This window comes from Diceros bicornis, chromosome 32 (assembly GCF_020826845.1).
Source record: "Diceros bicornis minor isolate mBicDic1 chromosome 32, mDicBic1.mat.cur, whole genome shotgun sequence".
In the NCBI taxonomy this organism is placed as follows: Eukaryota; Metazoa; Chordata; class Mammalia; order Perissodactyla; family Rhinocerotidae; genus Diceros; species Diceros bicornis.
Window position 1 is genome coordinate 447,123 of NC_080771.1, and position 14,062 is coordinate 461,184.

Genomic DNA, 14,062 nt, shown 5'->3' on the forward strand with positions numbered 1-14,062 from the left:
GTGTGTTTGGGCACGCGAGGCCGCTAGGGTCTGAAGGTCCCGAGGCCCTGCGGACCCTCGGGACGACGGGGGTCCCGGTTCCCCGGGTCGACCAGCTGTCCGACCTGGACTTGGTGCGCAGATGGGACGGCTGGTTGGCTGGGATGAAATCCAGAGAGGGCGAAAAAGATCGATCATGCAGTATCATAAATCATACCTCTCTAGTCGTTGAAAGCAAAGAAACACGCAATTAACATTTTATTGTTCTAACCATTACCGTTTTCATGACTATCGTTTAGTGATGTTTGGTGGCGGTGGCGGTGGCGGCGGTGGCGGCAGCGGCAGCCAAAAAAGAAGCAGATTCAAGAGAGGAAAAAAAAGGAAAACACCGAAGGAAACGTCCTCCATCCACAAGGGGTGCCCGATGGATCCCAGGCGACGCGGGAGGGCCAGGTCTCGTTCGCTTCTCGGACATTTCTAAATCCGCACGGGCGGGAATCGCTCGCGCCGGCTGAAGGGAGCCCAGGCAGGGATGCCTCCGCTGAGATTTCCACGTCGACCGCAGGACCCGGAACCGGCCCGGCCGGCCTGTGGCACGAAGGCGTGTGGAGGACGGCTCCGTCCCCTAGCCGCCAGACGCCCCTGTCCCAGGGACGTTCGGAAGAAAGTTGCCAAGGCCCCTCTCCGGGACCGGGCTGGCCTCTACCCCTCTGCTCGCCTCGGGCCGAGAAACGAGACCCGAGGGGGATCGGGACCCGGCCAAGCACCTGGCCGGCCGGCGCTGCAGCCTCCCTGCTCCGCGATCCTGAGCCGTCCCGCTGACGATGAGGCTGCTTGTCGGGCGCCACCTGCCTGGCGGCCGCTTATATAGCGCTCCAAGAGGTCGACCAGATAGCCGGCTTGGGCCGGTCGGGGCCGGCAAGGGGGAAGACAGGAGAGAGGATGGCCGGCGGGGTGGGGGTGAGCGCTGGGAGTGAGGTGTGGGAAGCACTCCGGCGGGCAGTCGGAGGTGCAGGGTTGTCATGGTGGTTCCGACAATAATTTTTATCATTGACGAAGATTGCCGCATGCCACTAGACAAGGCCTGGAGAGAGAAATTGGTAACATACAGAAAAATGCAGGGCGCGGACACTTGGTAGCGTCGGCGTATGTCTGTCTCTAAATGGAGCTATCACAATGGCTGTCCTTTCCTTGCGCGGGCCCCGTGGCTCAGCGGTGAAGTGCGCGCGCTACGATGCTGGCGGCCAGGTTTCGGATCGCCGGCGCGCACCGACGCACCGCTTCTCCGGCCACGCTGAGGCCGCGTCCCACGTACAGCAACTAGAAGGATGTGCAACTAGGACGTACAGCTATCTACTGGGGCTTTGGGGGAAATAAATAAATAAATAAATAAACAAACAAACAAACAAACAAATAAATAAATAAATAAATAATTAAAAAGGTAAGTAAGTAAGTAAGTAAAAAATGTCAAAACAGAAAAAAACAATTACTGTCCTTACTTTGTATTCAGAGAGCTAGAGCGAGGAGGGGGGAGGGAACGGAGCAGGAGGAAAGAAGGGAGGCTGGCAGGGACGGAGGCAGGCAGGCAGCACAATCGAGTTTCTCTTTCCACAAAAGGCGTCCGGCGGAAAACTCACAGGAGGAGGGCTTTCGGGCTGCAAAGCCCAAAGCACACCTCCGCGGCGATGGGCCCAAAACGCTCAGAGATTCAGGGTCACCACTCAACTGACGGCTGTCCTCATTTGGGCCCCTGACTTAGGACCTCTCCCTCCCACCCAACTTGGGAGCAAAGAGGAAAGCAAATCTGCTCCCCGCCCCCCCCCCCCCCCCGTTACATAGGACGCCCTTCTTCTAGTCAGCCCGCCTCCAGCTTTTCCACACGCCAAACACCTCTCGTCGGGATGGGCCTTCCTTTTTTTGCCACCATCCGGCTTTCCCACTCCTCTGCCAAATGCAAGTGGTGGAGGTGGAGGTGGAGGTGGAGGTGGAGGTGGAGGTGGAGGCCCACCGACCCTCTTGCTTGTTGGGAAGTGGTTCTCGTTCTCCTATGTGGGTGATCTTGATCTACACAGACGTTATTAGCTTGGGGAACGGGTAAGAGCACTCAGATGAATGTCTGTGCCCAGTGTCGATAACGAACTAGCTGTCTCCGTCTCCGTCTGTCTGTCTCTTCCCTTTATGTGTGTATGTGATAAAGGTAGGGAGACCCACCGACAAGCCGACTACCTGCAGACCGACCCACCTACCTAATTTTCATCACTCTGAAAATTGAGGTCACGTCCTGTAAAATCAAGCCTTTAAAAAGTGCACCAGCCGGTGGGCCTTGGGAGTCTATTCACACAGTGGCACAGCCGTCACCAATATGTATTTATTTCCAGGACATTCGCATCACCTCAAAATTAACAACGCCCCCTCCCCCCCCCCCCCCCCCACACACACACCCCGGGGAAAGACCAATCAGATTAACGGCAGGGTGCTTTTTTCAACAGGCAGGCCCGAGTCATCCCTTTAGAATGTTTCCGAGTCCCGTTCCGTTCTCGGACGCAGCGCTTTCGGCCCTCAAGGAAGCAGACGGTGGGGGTGGAGGTGAAGGTGGACTGGGGGGCGTGTGTGGCATGTCCGTCCTTCTGCCACTGCAGAAATTATTTCGAAAGGAGGGAGGGACGGTTGGTGTAGGTGGACCGTACTGGGTGACGGTGGTTTGGGAGCTTTCCCTAGAATGAGGAGAGAGCAGTCTTCCCTGTGAAGTCAGGGAGCCGGAATAGGTTGCCCCCACATCGACCCGCTCTGGCACATGGGTTCTTTGGAATTCGAGGCCCTGGCCTTGAGAAACAGCGGGCGCGAGAAGGGCACGGGACCTCTCCCTTGTCGTCCTGACCTGAAATCGGGAGATGAAGCTCCCACGGGAAAGGTGCCCTCCCTGAACCAGGAGGACGCTTGTCAGCCCAGACGCTAGCCCGGAGGACTCTGTTTCAAACAAAACCTTGACTCCTCCCATCTCTTGATTGACCTTCCCACAGGTGGCTGGCCTCGGAAGCCTAGAGCCGCTTTCCTTTCTCCTGTCATTTCGCTACAACTGGATTGTCCGTGGTGTGACGTGCTCTAGGAGCTGGAATTCAGTCAGAGCCGCCACTTCGAGTGACTTCCGCTTTAGGCTTCTCCCCGAGTGACGTGCCCTTGCACGCGTTCCTAATCTCTCTGTCGTTCTCTTCTGGATCTGTCTTTTTGTTACCGGGCCGGGGTGGGCTCAGCCAAGGACTCAGAAGGGGGATAGCGGCGGGAACATCGTTTCTCCTCCCCTATGCCTGCTGAACGCAGGCTTACACACCGGAAACTCCCCCACCCTCACCCCTCAGTGGGATGCTGTACATCCTTCGGGTCACACACAGTCTGCATGCGTGGGCACCGACAGAAAGATTTGGCAACAGCCTTAGCTGCTCTGCGCTGGTTCCAAGTGCCGCCCCGCCTCCCCCCCACGGCGCGCCCTGCCCCCCCCCCCCCACCACCACCACCACCAAGAGAGAGAAGTGAAGTGACTCCGGGAGAAAGCCGATTCAGAAATTACACATAATTCAGCTGGTACTTGCTGTGAAAGGGGGACAGGGTATGCTTTGAAACGCTGAAATTCTCCCTGCCTTTCCTTGACGGGAATGACAGCGCCTACAACCTGCTGTCATTGGCGAGTTTTAGTCACCTCGAGAGGAAGGACCGATTTCAAATGGCTGAACCCTGGTGGGTCACGGTGCAGGTGACGTGACCCTCTCTGACAGACGCAGGCAATCCCCTGCTCCGGGTCAAGGAGAGAGGGTGTTTATTGTTCTGTTCTTTAAAATGGTGCTTCAAGATGGACAGCACTTACAACCTAGCCTTTTCACCCTTCATAATCGTACGGCAGTGGCACGAGGTACGTTCACATCCTCCTCGTCGAGTTCACTGTTCCAGGGTTATTTGATTTTTAAAGTCAAATCTCGGGATCACGACTTGGAGTCACCGTTCGCCCACTGAGAGAGAGCCCCTCCCCCCCCCCCCCCCCCGTTCACTCGGAGGTGCTGTCGGTGGGGGTTCCTTCATGTTTGTCCATCATCCTTCCTCTTCTTAAGGGTGAGGAGGCGATGCGTGAAATCGCCAGTGGGTATGCGGCACGAGACTGAGGACTTCCCGCGGGAAGCAGGTGGGAGAGGGAGGACAGACCGATCCAGCGGACTTGAAGACGAATGATCAAAACCTGCACCTAGAGCAGAGCGTCGCCAGTTAGGAGTTTGCTTGCTGGGCCCGTAACCCAGGGTGGATGAGTCAAACCATCCCCTGCCAGGCCTCTCCCGGCCCTCGGGACTCCAAGCCCGCGTTTGTCCCGTGAACTCCGACACACCGAGATTATCTGTTTGGTGTCCCCCTTTGATTCGGCTCCCCATCCCGCCCCCGCCCCGTGCCACGCGCCACGCAGTGAGGAAGACGTAAACCGGGACGTCAGTCCCCACAGCCCTGATTCTCAAGTGGTTTAGCGGGTTAGGGAAAGCGGGGGCGGGGGGGGTGCTCTTTCTGTCCCAGAGGAGTCGCGCTTCTCAGACATCCATGCTCCCTCCCTCTCTCCCTGCAGTTTGGAAGCTGCAGCCTAAGGGTGGGGGAGTTGAAGAGAGCCATTCAGTGGAGAGACGCCCGAGGCGAAGTGAAAGGCTCCGACTTGACCGCAGAGCTTTCTGCATTTCAATGAAACCATTCCGTGAGGCCCATTGGAGTGAATGGGCCTGACCTCCCTTCCCCCCCCCCCCTGGCTGGCGAGTCCCACCCACTTGGCAACGGAAGGCTAGGGGTTTCATCCTCCGTGGTGAACCCGGGCCCCTCGTCCGAAGGAAAATCCCGCATGGGCGTGGGTACAGCCGAGTTGGTATCTCGGGCAAAGCCGTCAGGGTGGCGAGATGATGGTGGATGAGAGGAGACTTGTTCCGGGGCCGCCCTCCCCTGTGGGTGCGAGTGGGGCTGGGGGCGGGACCCGGACCGTGGGAGAGTGCAGGACGGGAGCAGCTGCCCGCCTGCCCGCCTTCGGGCTGAGAGCAGCACACAGGGCACGCTGGCTCCCGCAACTTCATTTGTTCTGGGAACCTTCTGTGGTTACCCGTGAGGCGCCAGTTGCTCTGAGGAACAAAGCTCAACTCCTCTCTCTGCTTCTTTCCCAAGAGGCCTGAGTCTCAGCGACTACAGATTCTTCTGATTGCTCGCTAAATGGACCCACGCGCACCCTCCCGTCCTGCCGGACCGGACCCTTCTACAAAAATCTCCACTTGGGGAGTTTTCTCGCCTCACCCAGAGCAGACACACCACCCCCACCCCCACCCCCACCACCCCTCTCCCTCCTTGCCGCTCCCCCGCCTCAATAGCTAACACACACGAAACAAAACTCCAGCTGGTCAGGGCCGGCCCCGTGGCTTAGCGGTTATGTGCGCGCGCTCCGCTGCTGGCGGCCCCGGTTCGGATCCCGGGCGCGCGCCGACGCACCGCTTCTCCGGCCACGCTGAGGCCGTGTCCCATGTCGGGGGAAGAGGGAGAATCTCCCTCTGCCCTTTCCCTTAAGGTTCTTATGGCTGGCCAAATAATCGACGAGACAGGTTAGCAGGAGAAAATAATACCAAGTTTAAGAACATGTATACATGGGAGAAACTCAGAAATGAGCAACTCGTCCCTCTGTCTAAGCTGCTTGCCTAAGTATTGCAGCTAAAGGCGAGGAGCGTGTTGGGGGTGGGTAGTGGCCTGGGACTTCAGAGGGCAGGAGGACCATTCTTTTCGGGGTCAGCTGTAGAGAATGTGGTCAGGGAGAGTTAGAGTTTTGGGATAAAAGGGGCTTGGTGCCCCTCCCATTGTAACATCTATTTTACATGATCATTACAGCCATCATGATAGAAGATCTGTTCCAGGAAGGAGCCACCATGTCGAATTCTTTAGGCAGTTAGTGGGGGAGGTCAAATGTCCCTCAGAGAAAACAATCAAGGTAAAGAGATATATTTCAGGGTGGCCAAATCTTGATCTCCCACAGTCCCGCCTCTGAAACTAAAAGTTTCACAGTCCTTTTGAAACTTACAGAAGTTTCATAGTCCAGAAGCTGAGTTGGTAGATTGTTTCATCTCACTGAACACGTTTCTTAGTCCTGATAATAGGTCGGTTCAATTAAGTTCATTTCAGAAGGTGGTGATGCAGGTGGGCTCTCGAGGTGACGCCTATATTGTGGAAGCAAGCAATCAAGTATTTAATAGAAGCATTTCTATGGAAACAAAAGAGAAACAAGGTTAATGGTTGGAGCCGATTGGAAACGTGTTTTTGAGTTCGGAGGACAGCCAGTGAAGAAGCATTTCAGATGTCAGCGTCCAAGTATCTTTTGCAGTTTAAAATGTCTCTGATGGTGTCGTCAGGTCATCTCTTAAGTTTATATCAAGTCCAGTCCATCGGCTTCAGTTTGTAAGTCTTCAGGAAAAAGGGCAGGTTTAGTTTTCAGCGATTTCCAATGAAAATGATGGAAAAAAAATCAAAAACGTTAGTTTGGACATCTGTCGCCAGATGTTTCAGGAGACTAGAAGAAATCAGGATCCAGTCCAGTCAACAGATATAAGACAAAAACCTCAAAAGACAACAAAACTAGGATCTAATATCCGCAAATTTATACTGAAATAGTTTTTACCGAAATATAATTTTTCTCTCTAAAATCACCCTCATTTTTATTAAGATAGCAAAATTAAAACTAGTTTGCAAAATAAGTCTAGTTCCAATAGAGTTGGCCCAATTATTTACATAAGTACAGCAAGAATAGCAGTTGATCACATAGGCTCTTTTAAATCTGCTTTGCTGGAACTTTTGATAAGGAATCTCACATTGAACTTTAAAGGTCTCTCGAGGCCAGGAAAGCAAAGCCAAGGATTTTGTCATCAGACTTTGTCTGCAATACCCATAGATTTGGGTGAATTCCTCTCTTCTGAGGTTCCCCCCAAATATTTCGAGGTTCCTTGTACCTGCCAGATAAGTGACATTCTTGACTTATCCTGGTAAGTGCTGCTTGGAACATAAGGTACCAGGCCAATATTTCCATGTGGCTTTATTCCATAAAGTCAAATCTTCATTCCTCAGAAGCTGCAGGGTGATATCGCAAATATGATGTTCCAGTTACAACCTTGGTAACATAACCAGTGTTTCCAATTGTGTCCTGTGATAAGGAGAACAGATTCTTATTGAACTTATGCAAGTAACTATATTGCCATGAAAACAACAATACTCACTCACTAAGAGTTTCCAAATTTGAGGGATCAGATAGAGAGAAAAAGATAAATATTTCAATTTTACTGACAAAAATATCATTTACCAAATTGCTATAAATCATAGCTAGCTCAGGAGAAAAGAGAAAAAGTTTTCCTTAAATCTGAAAAAACAAAACATTGAAAATTCAGCAACACTTCAAATGAAAAATCATAGAAATTATAATTATCCTTATCAGTTGATTCAGTCCTGTGTAATCCATTCTTGATCCCAACCTTTTTGTTAGCAGCTTCATGAAGTCGGTTTCTCCATCAGATTTCTGTAATTTCTTACCACGTTCATTTTCGTGATCAGAAAGTTTGTCAGAAACCTGTATTCCAGTGTAAATATCAGAGTCCTTTCCATGAATTTTTCTGAAGTTGAAACATATTTTGCAAAAGCATTAGAGCAAAGAAATAAGTCTGTAAACAACAAGACCTCAAAATGGCAATTGACAAAGAAATTTGGTTAATTTTGTGACATACAACACTTTAAAATAATAATAACCAGAATTATGACTGATAATCAGGACAGATCAGCATTTCAGTAACGTTATACAATTTTAAAACACCTATATGAATAACATTTACCCACATAATAGCACCTGAGCAGGCTTATCGTCACTTGTCTGACAATGCTTTCCATGTAATTTAACATACTGAATAAGCCTAATAAGTTTAGTATCTTCCTCCTTATAGGAAGAGAGCAAATGTCTTTGAGAAGTTCCAGGGCCCTTTGAAAATTCTCAAAGTAAAAAAAAAAAAAAAGGTAAAGAGATATATTTCAGGGTGGCCAAATCTTGATCTCCCACACCCACATAGAGCAACTGGAGGGATGTGCAACTGTGACATACAGCCATCTACTGGGGCTCTGGGGAAAAAGAAGAGGAGGATTGGCAATATAGATGTTAGCTCAGAGCCGGTCTTCCTCAGCAAAGAGAGGAGGATTAGCGTGGATGTTAGCTCAGGGCTGATCTTCCTCACACGCACACACACACACGCACACACACACGCACGCGCACACACACACACACACACACACACACACACAAATCCAGCCGGTCTCCTTCTACCTCATCCACTTGAGAAGAGTCGCTCTCCTCTAAAGACCTTATCCTCAATGACTTACTGCTGCCTCCCTTTCCCTGGCACAATTCTCTCCCTGGATGTGCCCCATCTTAGACTCGCACAGCACTTGCAGGTCCAGTTCCTTCCCCAGGTTTGGGAAGTTCTCAGCAATCATTTCTTTGAAGAAGCTCTCTGCTCCTTTCTCCCTGTCTTCTCCTCCCTCTGGGAGATTATAAGCCTTATGTTACTTTTCCTAATCGAGCTGGATATTTCTCAAAGAATTTCGTGGTTTTTTAAAAATCTTAGTTCTCTCTCCTCCTCTACCTGGAGCATTTCTAGGCTTCTATCGTAGACCTCACTAATTCTCTCCTCCATAGGGTCTGCTCTTTTTTTTTTTTTTTTTAATGCCTTTAACCTTATTTTTTAATCTCACTATTTGTGTCCTTCATATCTAGAGTTTCTGTTTGGTTTTTCTATTAGAGCTCCAATCTCTTTGTTGAAGTATTCCTTCTGTTCGTTAATTTTATTCTTGAGCTCCTCGAACTGTCCTTCTGTCTGAGTTTTTATGTAACTCGTTGAGTTTCTCTATGACAGTTGTTTTCTCTGTGTGTGTGTGTGTGTGTGTGTGTGTGTGTGTGTGTGTGTGTGTGTGAGGAAGATCGGCACTGAGCTGACATTCATGCCAATCCTCCTCTTTTTTTTTGTTCTGAGGAAGACCGGCCCTGAGCTGACATCTGTTGCCAATCCTCCTCCTTTTTTCCCCCCCTTTTTCTCCCCAAATCCCCAGGACGCAGTTGTGTGTCATAGTTGCACACCCTTCTAGTTGCTGTATGTGGGACGCCGCCTCAGCATGGCTGGACAGGCGATGCGTCGGTACGCGCCCGGACCCGAACCCGGGCCGCCGGTAGCGGAGCGCATGCACTTCACCGCTAAGCCACGGGGCCGCCCCCTAGGGCAGCTGTCTTGAGTTCTCTGTCAGATGGTCATCGTCTGTGACTTCGGGTTTGGTTTCTGGAGAGTTGTCATTTTCCTTCTGTTCTGCTGTGTTACTGTACTGTCGATCTTCATGCTGTTTGATGAATGGATCCTCTGCTGGGGCACATTTGTGGTAGTCACGGCCTTCTCTTATTTGGGTCAGGCTTCAGTTACTTTGGTTCTGATTGCCCGGGTCTTGTGTTCCTCCACTGGCTCTCCGTGGGCTCACACACTGCTGTCCCGTGCACCACCTGCACTGCTGTTCCCAGGTTGTCTTGGGGTGCCGGTTGCACTGCTGCCAGGGGTGCTGGGTTCACAGGTGTGCCGTCACTGGTGGGAGCCCAGGGACCCAGGGACTCATATGCGGCCCCCCCGGCTGGTGAAGCGGGGTTGGGTCACCGCTTCTGCTGTGGCTTCTAATGCTTCTGGCCACAGACTCCACCTGCCACGGCGGGGGCGGGGGTGACAGGGGGCTGTTTTTTCTGTTCCTGCCCCATCTGCTCACAGTTGTGCCGGTCGGGCCACTCCAAGTTCATGCGGGCAGGACTGCCACCGCTCGGTGGGTGCTCTCACAGGCCAGGCATCTGCCACTCCGTGAGTGTTTGCACGCAGGCTGGGCTGCCCCTGCCTCCACTCACAGTCACGCTGGCTGCAGCTTGAGGACCCATGTCCTGCATCGTCGCCACCGTCAGGAGGAAGGGGCCGCTTCCCTAGTTCCAGGGCTTCCCGAGGGTCCGGTCCACCCACCTTCAGATGTATAGCTGTGTGGGGGATCAGACTGGGCCAACCCAAAATGTGTCTCTTTGGCTTGATTGTTTTTAAGAACAAAAGACTCTGAAAGGAACTCTGACCTCCCCCCAACTGCCTAAAAGAATTTAAAATAGAAGGGGCTATTCCAGGGATGGACTAATGCCATCACATAACTTTAATGTCATGTAAAACATGTGTCTCAGCTCACCTTGTCTGTAGTTGGCCCATTTACGTTTCCAACGCCGTGTAAATTGCCTTCCTCCTCTTTGAAATCCCAAACCACTACCCCCAAGGTCCTCCTCTGTCTAAAAAGCTAAAGCTGAAGATAATATTTAAACTGGCAGCTCGGCCGTGTTGGTGAGTTGTTCCCTTTTCCTGAGTCTCTCCCGTGTATACACGTTCTAAAGCTTTGTTTGATTTTCTCCTGTTACTCCATCTCGTGTCGATTTAATTTGTAGCCCAGCCAGAAGGACCTAAAGACGGTAGAGGGTTTGCCTTCCTCCCCTACAGCCGCATGGATCTCTCAGCATCTTGTTGTGCTGTGTAGGGAATCCCTGTGTCGGTCAGTAGACGTCTGTTTGGTTGTACCTTAGAGGGGAGAGGCGAAGGGAACAACTCATGCCACCATGATGCTGACGTCACTCTGATAAACTTTTAGCAGGAGTTACATTTTATGGCATGTGTACTTATTTTGTGTGTGTGTGTGTGTGTGTGTGTGTGTGAGGAAGATCAGCCCTGAGCTAACATCCATGCTTGTCTTCCTCTTTTTTTTTTTTTTTTTTTTTTTTTTTTACTGAGGAAGACCGGCTCTGAGCTAACATCTAGTGCCAATCCTCCTCCTTTTTTTTTCACCCAAAGCCCCAGTAGATAGTTGTCTGTCACAGCTGCACATCCTTCTAGTTGCTGTATGTGGGACGTGGCCTCAGCGTGGCCGGAGAAGCGGTGCGTCGGTGCGCGCCCGGGATCCGAACCCGGGCCGCCAGCAGCGGAGCGCGCGCACTTAACCGCTAAGCCACGGGGCCGGCCCTGGCATGTGTACTTAAAACAACTTCCAAGATCTCTTTGGTAGCTTGAAACCTGGATGTTTGGCTACGTGAAATTAAGGGATAAAACATTAATTGAAGGGCCAGCCCCGCGGCTTAGCGGTTAAGTGCGCGCGCTCCGCTGCTGGCGGCCCGGGTTCGGATCCCGGGATCGCACCGACGCACCGCTTCTCCGGCCACGCTGAGGCCGGGTCCCACATACAGCAACTAGGAGGATGTGCAGCTATGACAGACAGCTAGCTACTGGGGCGTTGGGGGAAAAATAAATAAGTAAAATCTTTAAAAAAAAACATTAATTGAATAGCTAGATCGTTTCCAAATAGGATAAAATATTAGACCTTAACGACTAAATATAGGTTTATCCACTGTTGGCTTCTGAGGACAGAGAAACTAAAAGATGTTTGGGACTATTAATAAACATGTCTTGTGCTTTATGAAGAGTATGCTATGAAATGACATGTTTCTAAAAATTATAAAGTGTTCATAGGATTTGCCAAGCCACAAAATGCTAACGGACAAAACAGTTCACAGTTGCTTACCTCTTAGTTCTCACTAAAAATTAAGGTTTCTAGGCGTTATAAATTCTTTAATGAAGCCATCAATCAATCGATCAATCAATTAATTAAATTATCTGGGACATCGGCCCTGAGCTAACATCTATTGCCCATCTTCCTCCTTTTTTCCTTTTATTTTTTTCCTCCCCAGAGCCGCAGTAGATCGTTGTATGTCATAGTTGTACGTCCTTCCAGTTGCTCTATGTGAGATGCCGCCTCAGCGTGGCTTGATGAGCTGTGCGTAGGCCCGAGCCCAAGATCTGAACCGGTGGACCCCCGGCAGCTGAGGCGGAGCACGCAAACTTAACCGCTACGCCACTGGGCCGGCCTCTAAAAGTTCTAACTAATATATGTGACTGAAGCTACTAACAATTAATAAGGGAAACGTCTTTGTCTTCATGGAAAGGAAGATGGATGTTTTCAGTGAAGACGGTATAAAAAATAGCCATTCTTGTTTCTTTAAAAAGCCTGTGAAAAGTGTGTGGGGAAAAAACAACTCTGAGGAAAAAGTTTTGTGTGTGGTCAAGTTGGTTAAGATGGAGATGGATTTGATTCGGTAACTGAGTTTTAGTATCAGAAGTAAGCTGGTGCAAAATTAGAATTTGGTTTCCTCTTTCTTAAAAGCATAGTCTTCTCTAACTTCCAGTCTGCTCTTGTTAAGGAAATTGTATCAGGTTTTGCTTTACCTTTGAGTGAATCTACACCAAGGACAGGAATTCTATGTTTAGTCAAAATACTTTCCTAGGCTCAAAAAGGAAGAGGCCTCTGTATGCAGAGGACTAAGGTTTTGGCTTTTTACCCGTTTTACTCTCTCTGTTTGCCTTTTCAAATGTTTTTTTAATCTTTAATTTTCTTTTTTTGGCGGGGGGGCGGGGTAGGCCCTGAGCTGACATCTGTTGCCAATCTTCCTCTTTTTATTTTTTTTCTCCCCAAAGCCCTGCCACATATATTCTAGTTGTAAGTCCTTCTAGTTCTTCTGTGTGAGCCCACCACCGCAGCGTGACTACTGACTGAGAAGCGGCGTGGTTCCACGCCTGGGAACGGAACCTGAGCTGCCTGCCGAAGTGGAGCGCACCAAACTTTAACCCCTAGGCCATCAGAGCTGGCCCGATATTTTTTTGATTTCTCCATTGATCCAATAGCTGTTCAGTAGCCCGTTGTTTAGTTTCCACATGTTTGTGACGCGTACTGAGGCCCTGAGCTAACATCTATTACCAACCTTCCTCCTTTTTTCCTCTCTTTTTTTCTCCCCGGAGCCCCAGTAGATAGTTGTATGTATGTCATAGTTATACCTCCTTTTAGTTGCTCTATGTGGGACACTGCCTCAGCGTGGCTTGATGATCGCTGAGTAGGTCTGTCTGTGCCCAGGATCCAAACGGGTGAACCCTGGGCCGCTGAAGCAGAGTGTGTGAACATCACCGCTACGACACCTGGCCGGCCCCTCTGTTTGCCTTTCATAATCTTCTTTTCCTTTCTTTTTTGAGGGAAATAAGTGCACTGTTAAAAAAAAAAAATTTAATGGCAGAAGATCTACAAATATTTTTTTGTACTTTCATGGAACGGTTCAACGTCAACATTTACCTCATTTCAAACACACACACACACACACACACACACACACACACACACACACGCACGCACTCTCAGCGTGGCCTTGTACGGATGTACTGGAACTTGATTTCTTGAGTGGATGGCTGTGAAGTCTCTGCCTCCTACCCCCTACCATTTTTGTGGGTTTGCTTGTTTGTCGTGATGGTAAGGACTGCTGAAATCAGTATTCTTATCCCCACTCACTCATGCATTTGCACCCATGCTCCCCACCCCTGTGTGTTGTCTTTGGACCTTTTTTTGTGGCCCGTGCAGAGACACATTTTGTCTTTTAAACTTTGCTGTGGTCAAGTGTATCAGTCATTTCCTCAGTGGCCTCTGGGATTTGTCTGTCCGCCTTAGAAAGACCTTGTGGCCTGGAAGTGACAGGGTACAAACAATTCCTCCGTTCTTCCTCTGTCATTGTTGTCGTCCTCTGACGAGGCCTGCGTGGTTTCGGTTTGACAGTCCCCGCCCGCCACGTTTTCCGAAGCCCTCCCGGGAGCCAGGGAAGCACTCAGGCCACTCCGGGAAGCAGGTGCCGGCAGCCCCAGCCCCCCTGCTGGTGTCTCCGAGGGAATTTTCCACGTCTGCATCAGCCAGCCGGCCCGGCCCGGCCCAGGCCCGGCCCGGGAGTGGTGTGGGGAGTCTGTCTCCTTCCCAGCAACTGCCCCTCCCCCTCAGCTTTCCAAGTCCTCCTTCTGCGCCCGGGGTTGTGCCGTGCCGGCTGGGACCTCCGAGGTGGACGCCCGGGGGCCTCGCGGGACGCCCTCCCGGCCGCCCCAGGGTGAGAGTCATGATCCGAGGTGGGCCAGGACACGATCGGGGCGGT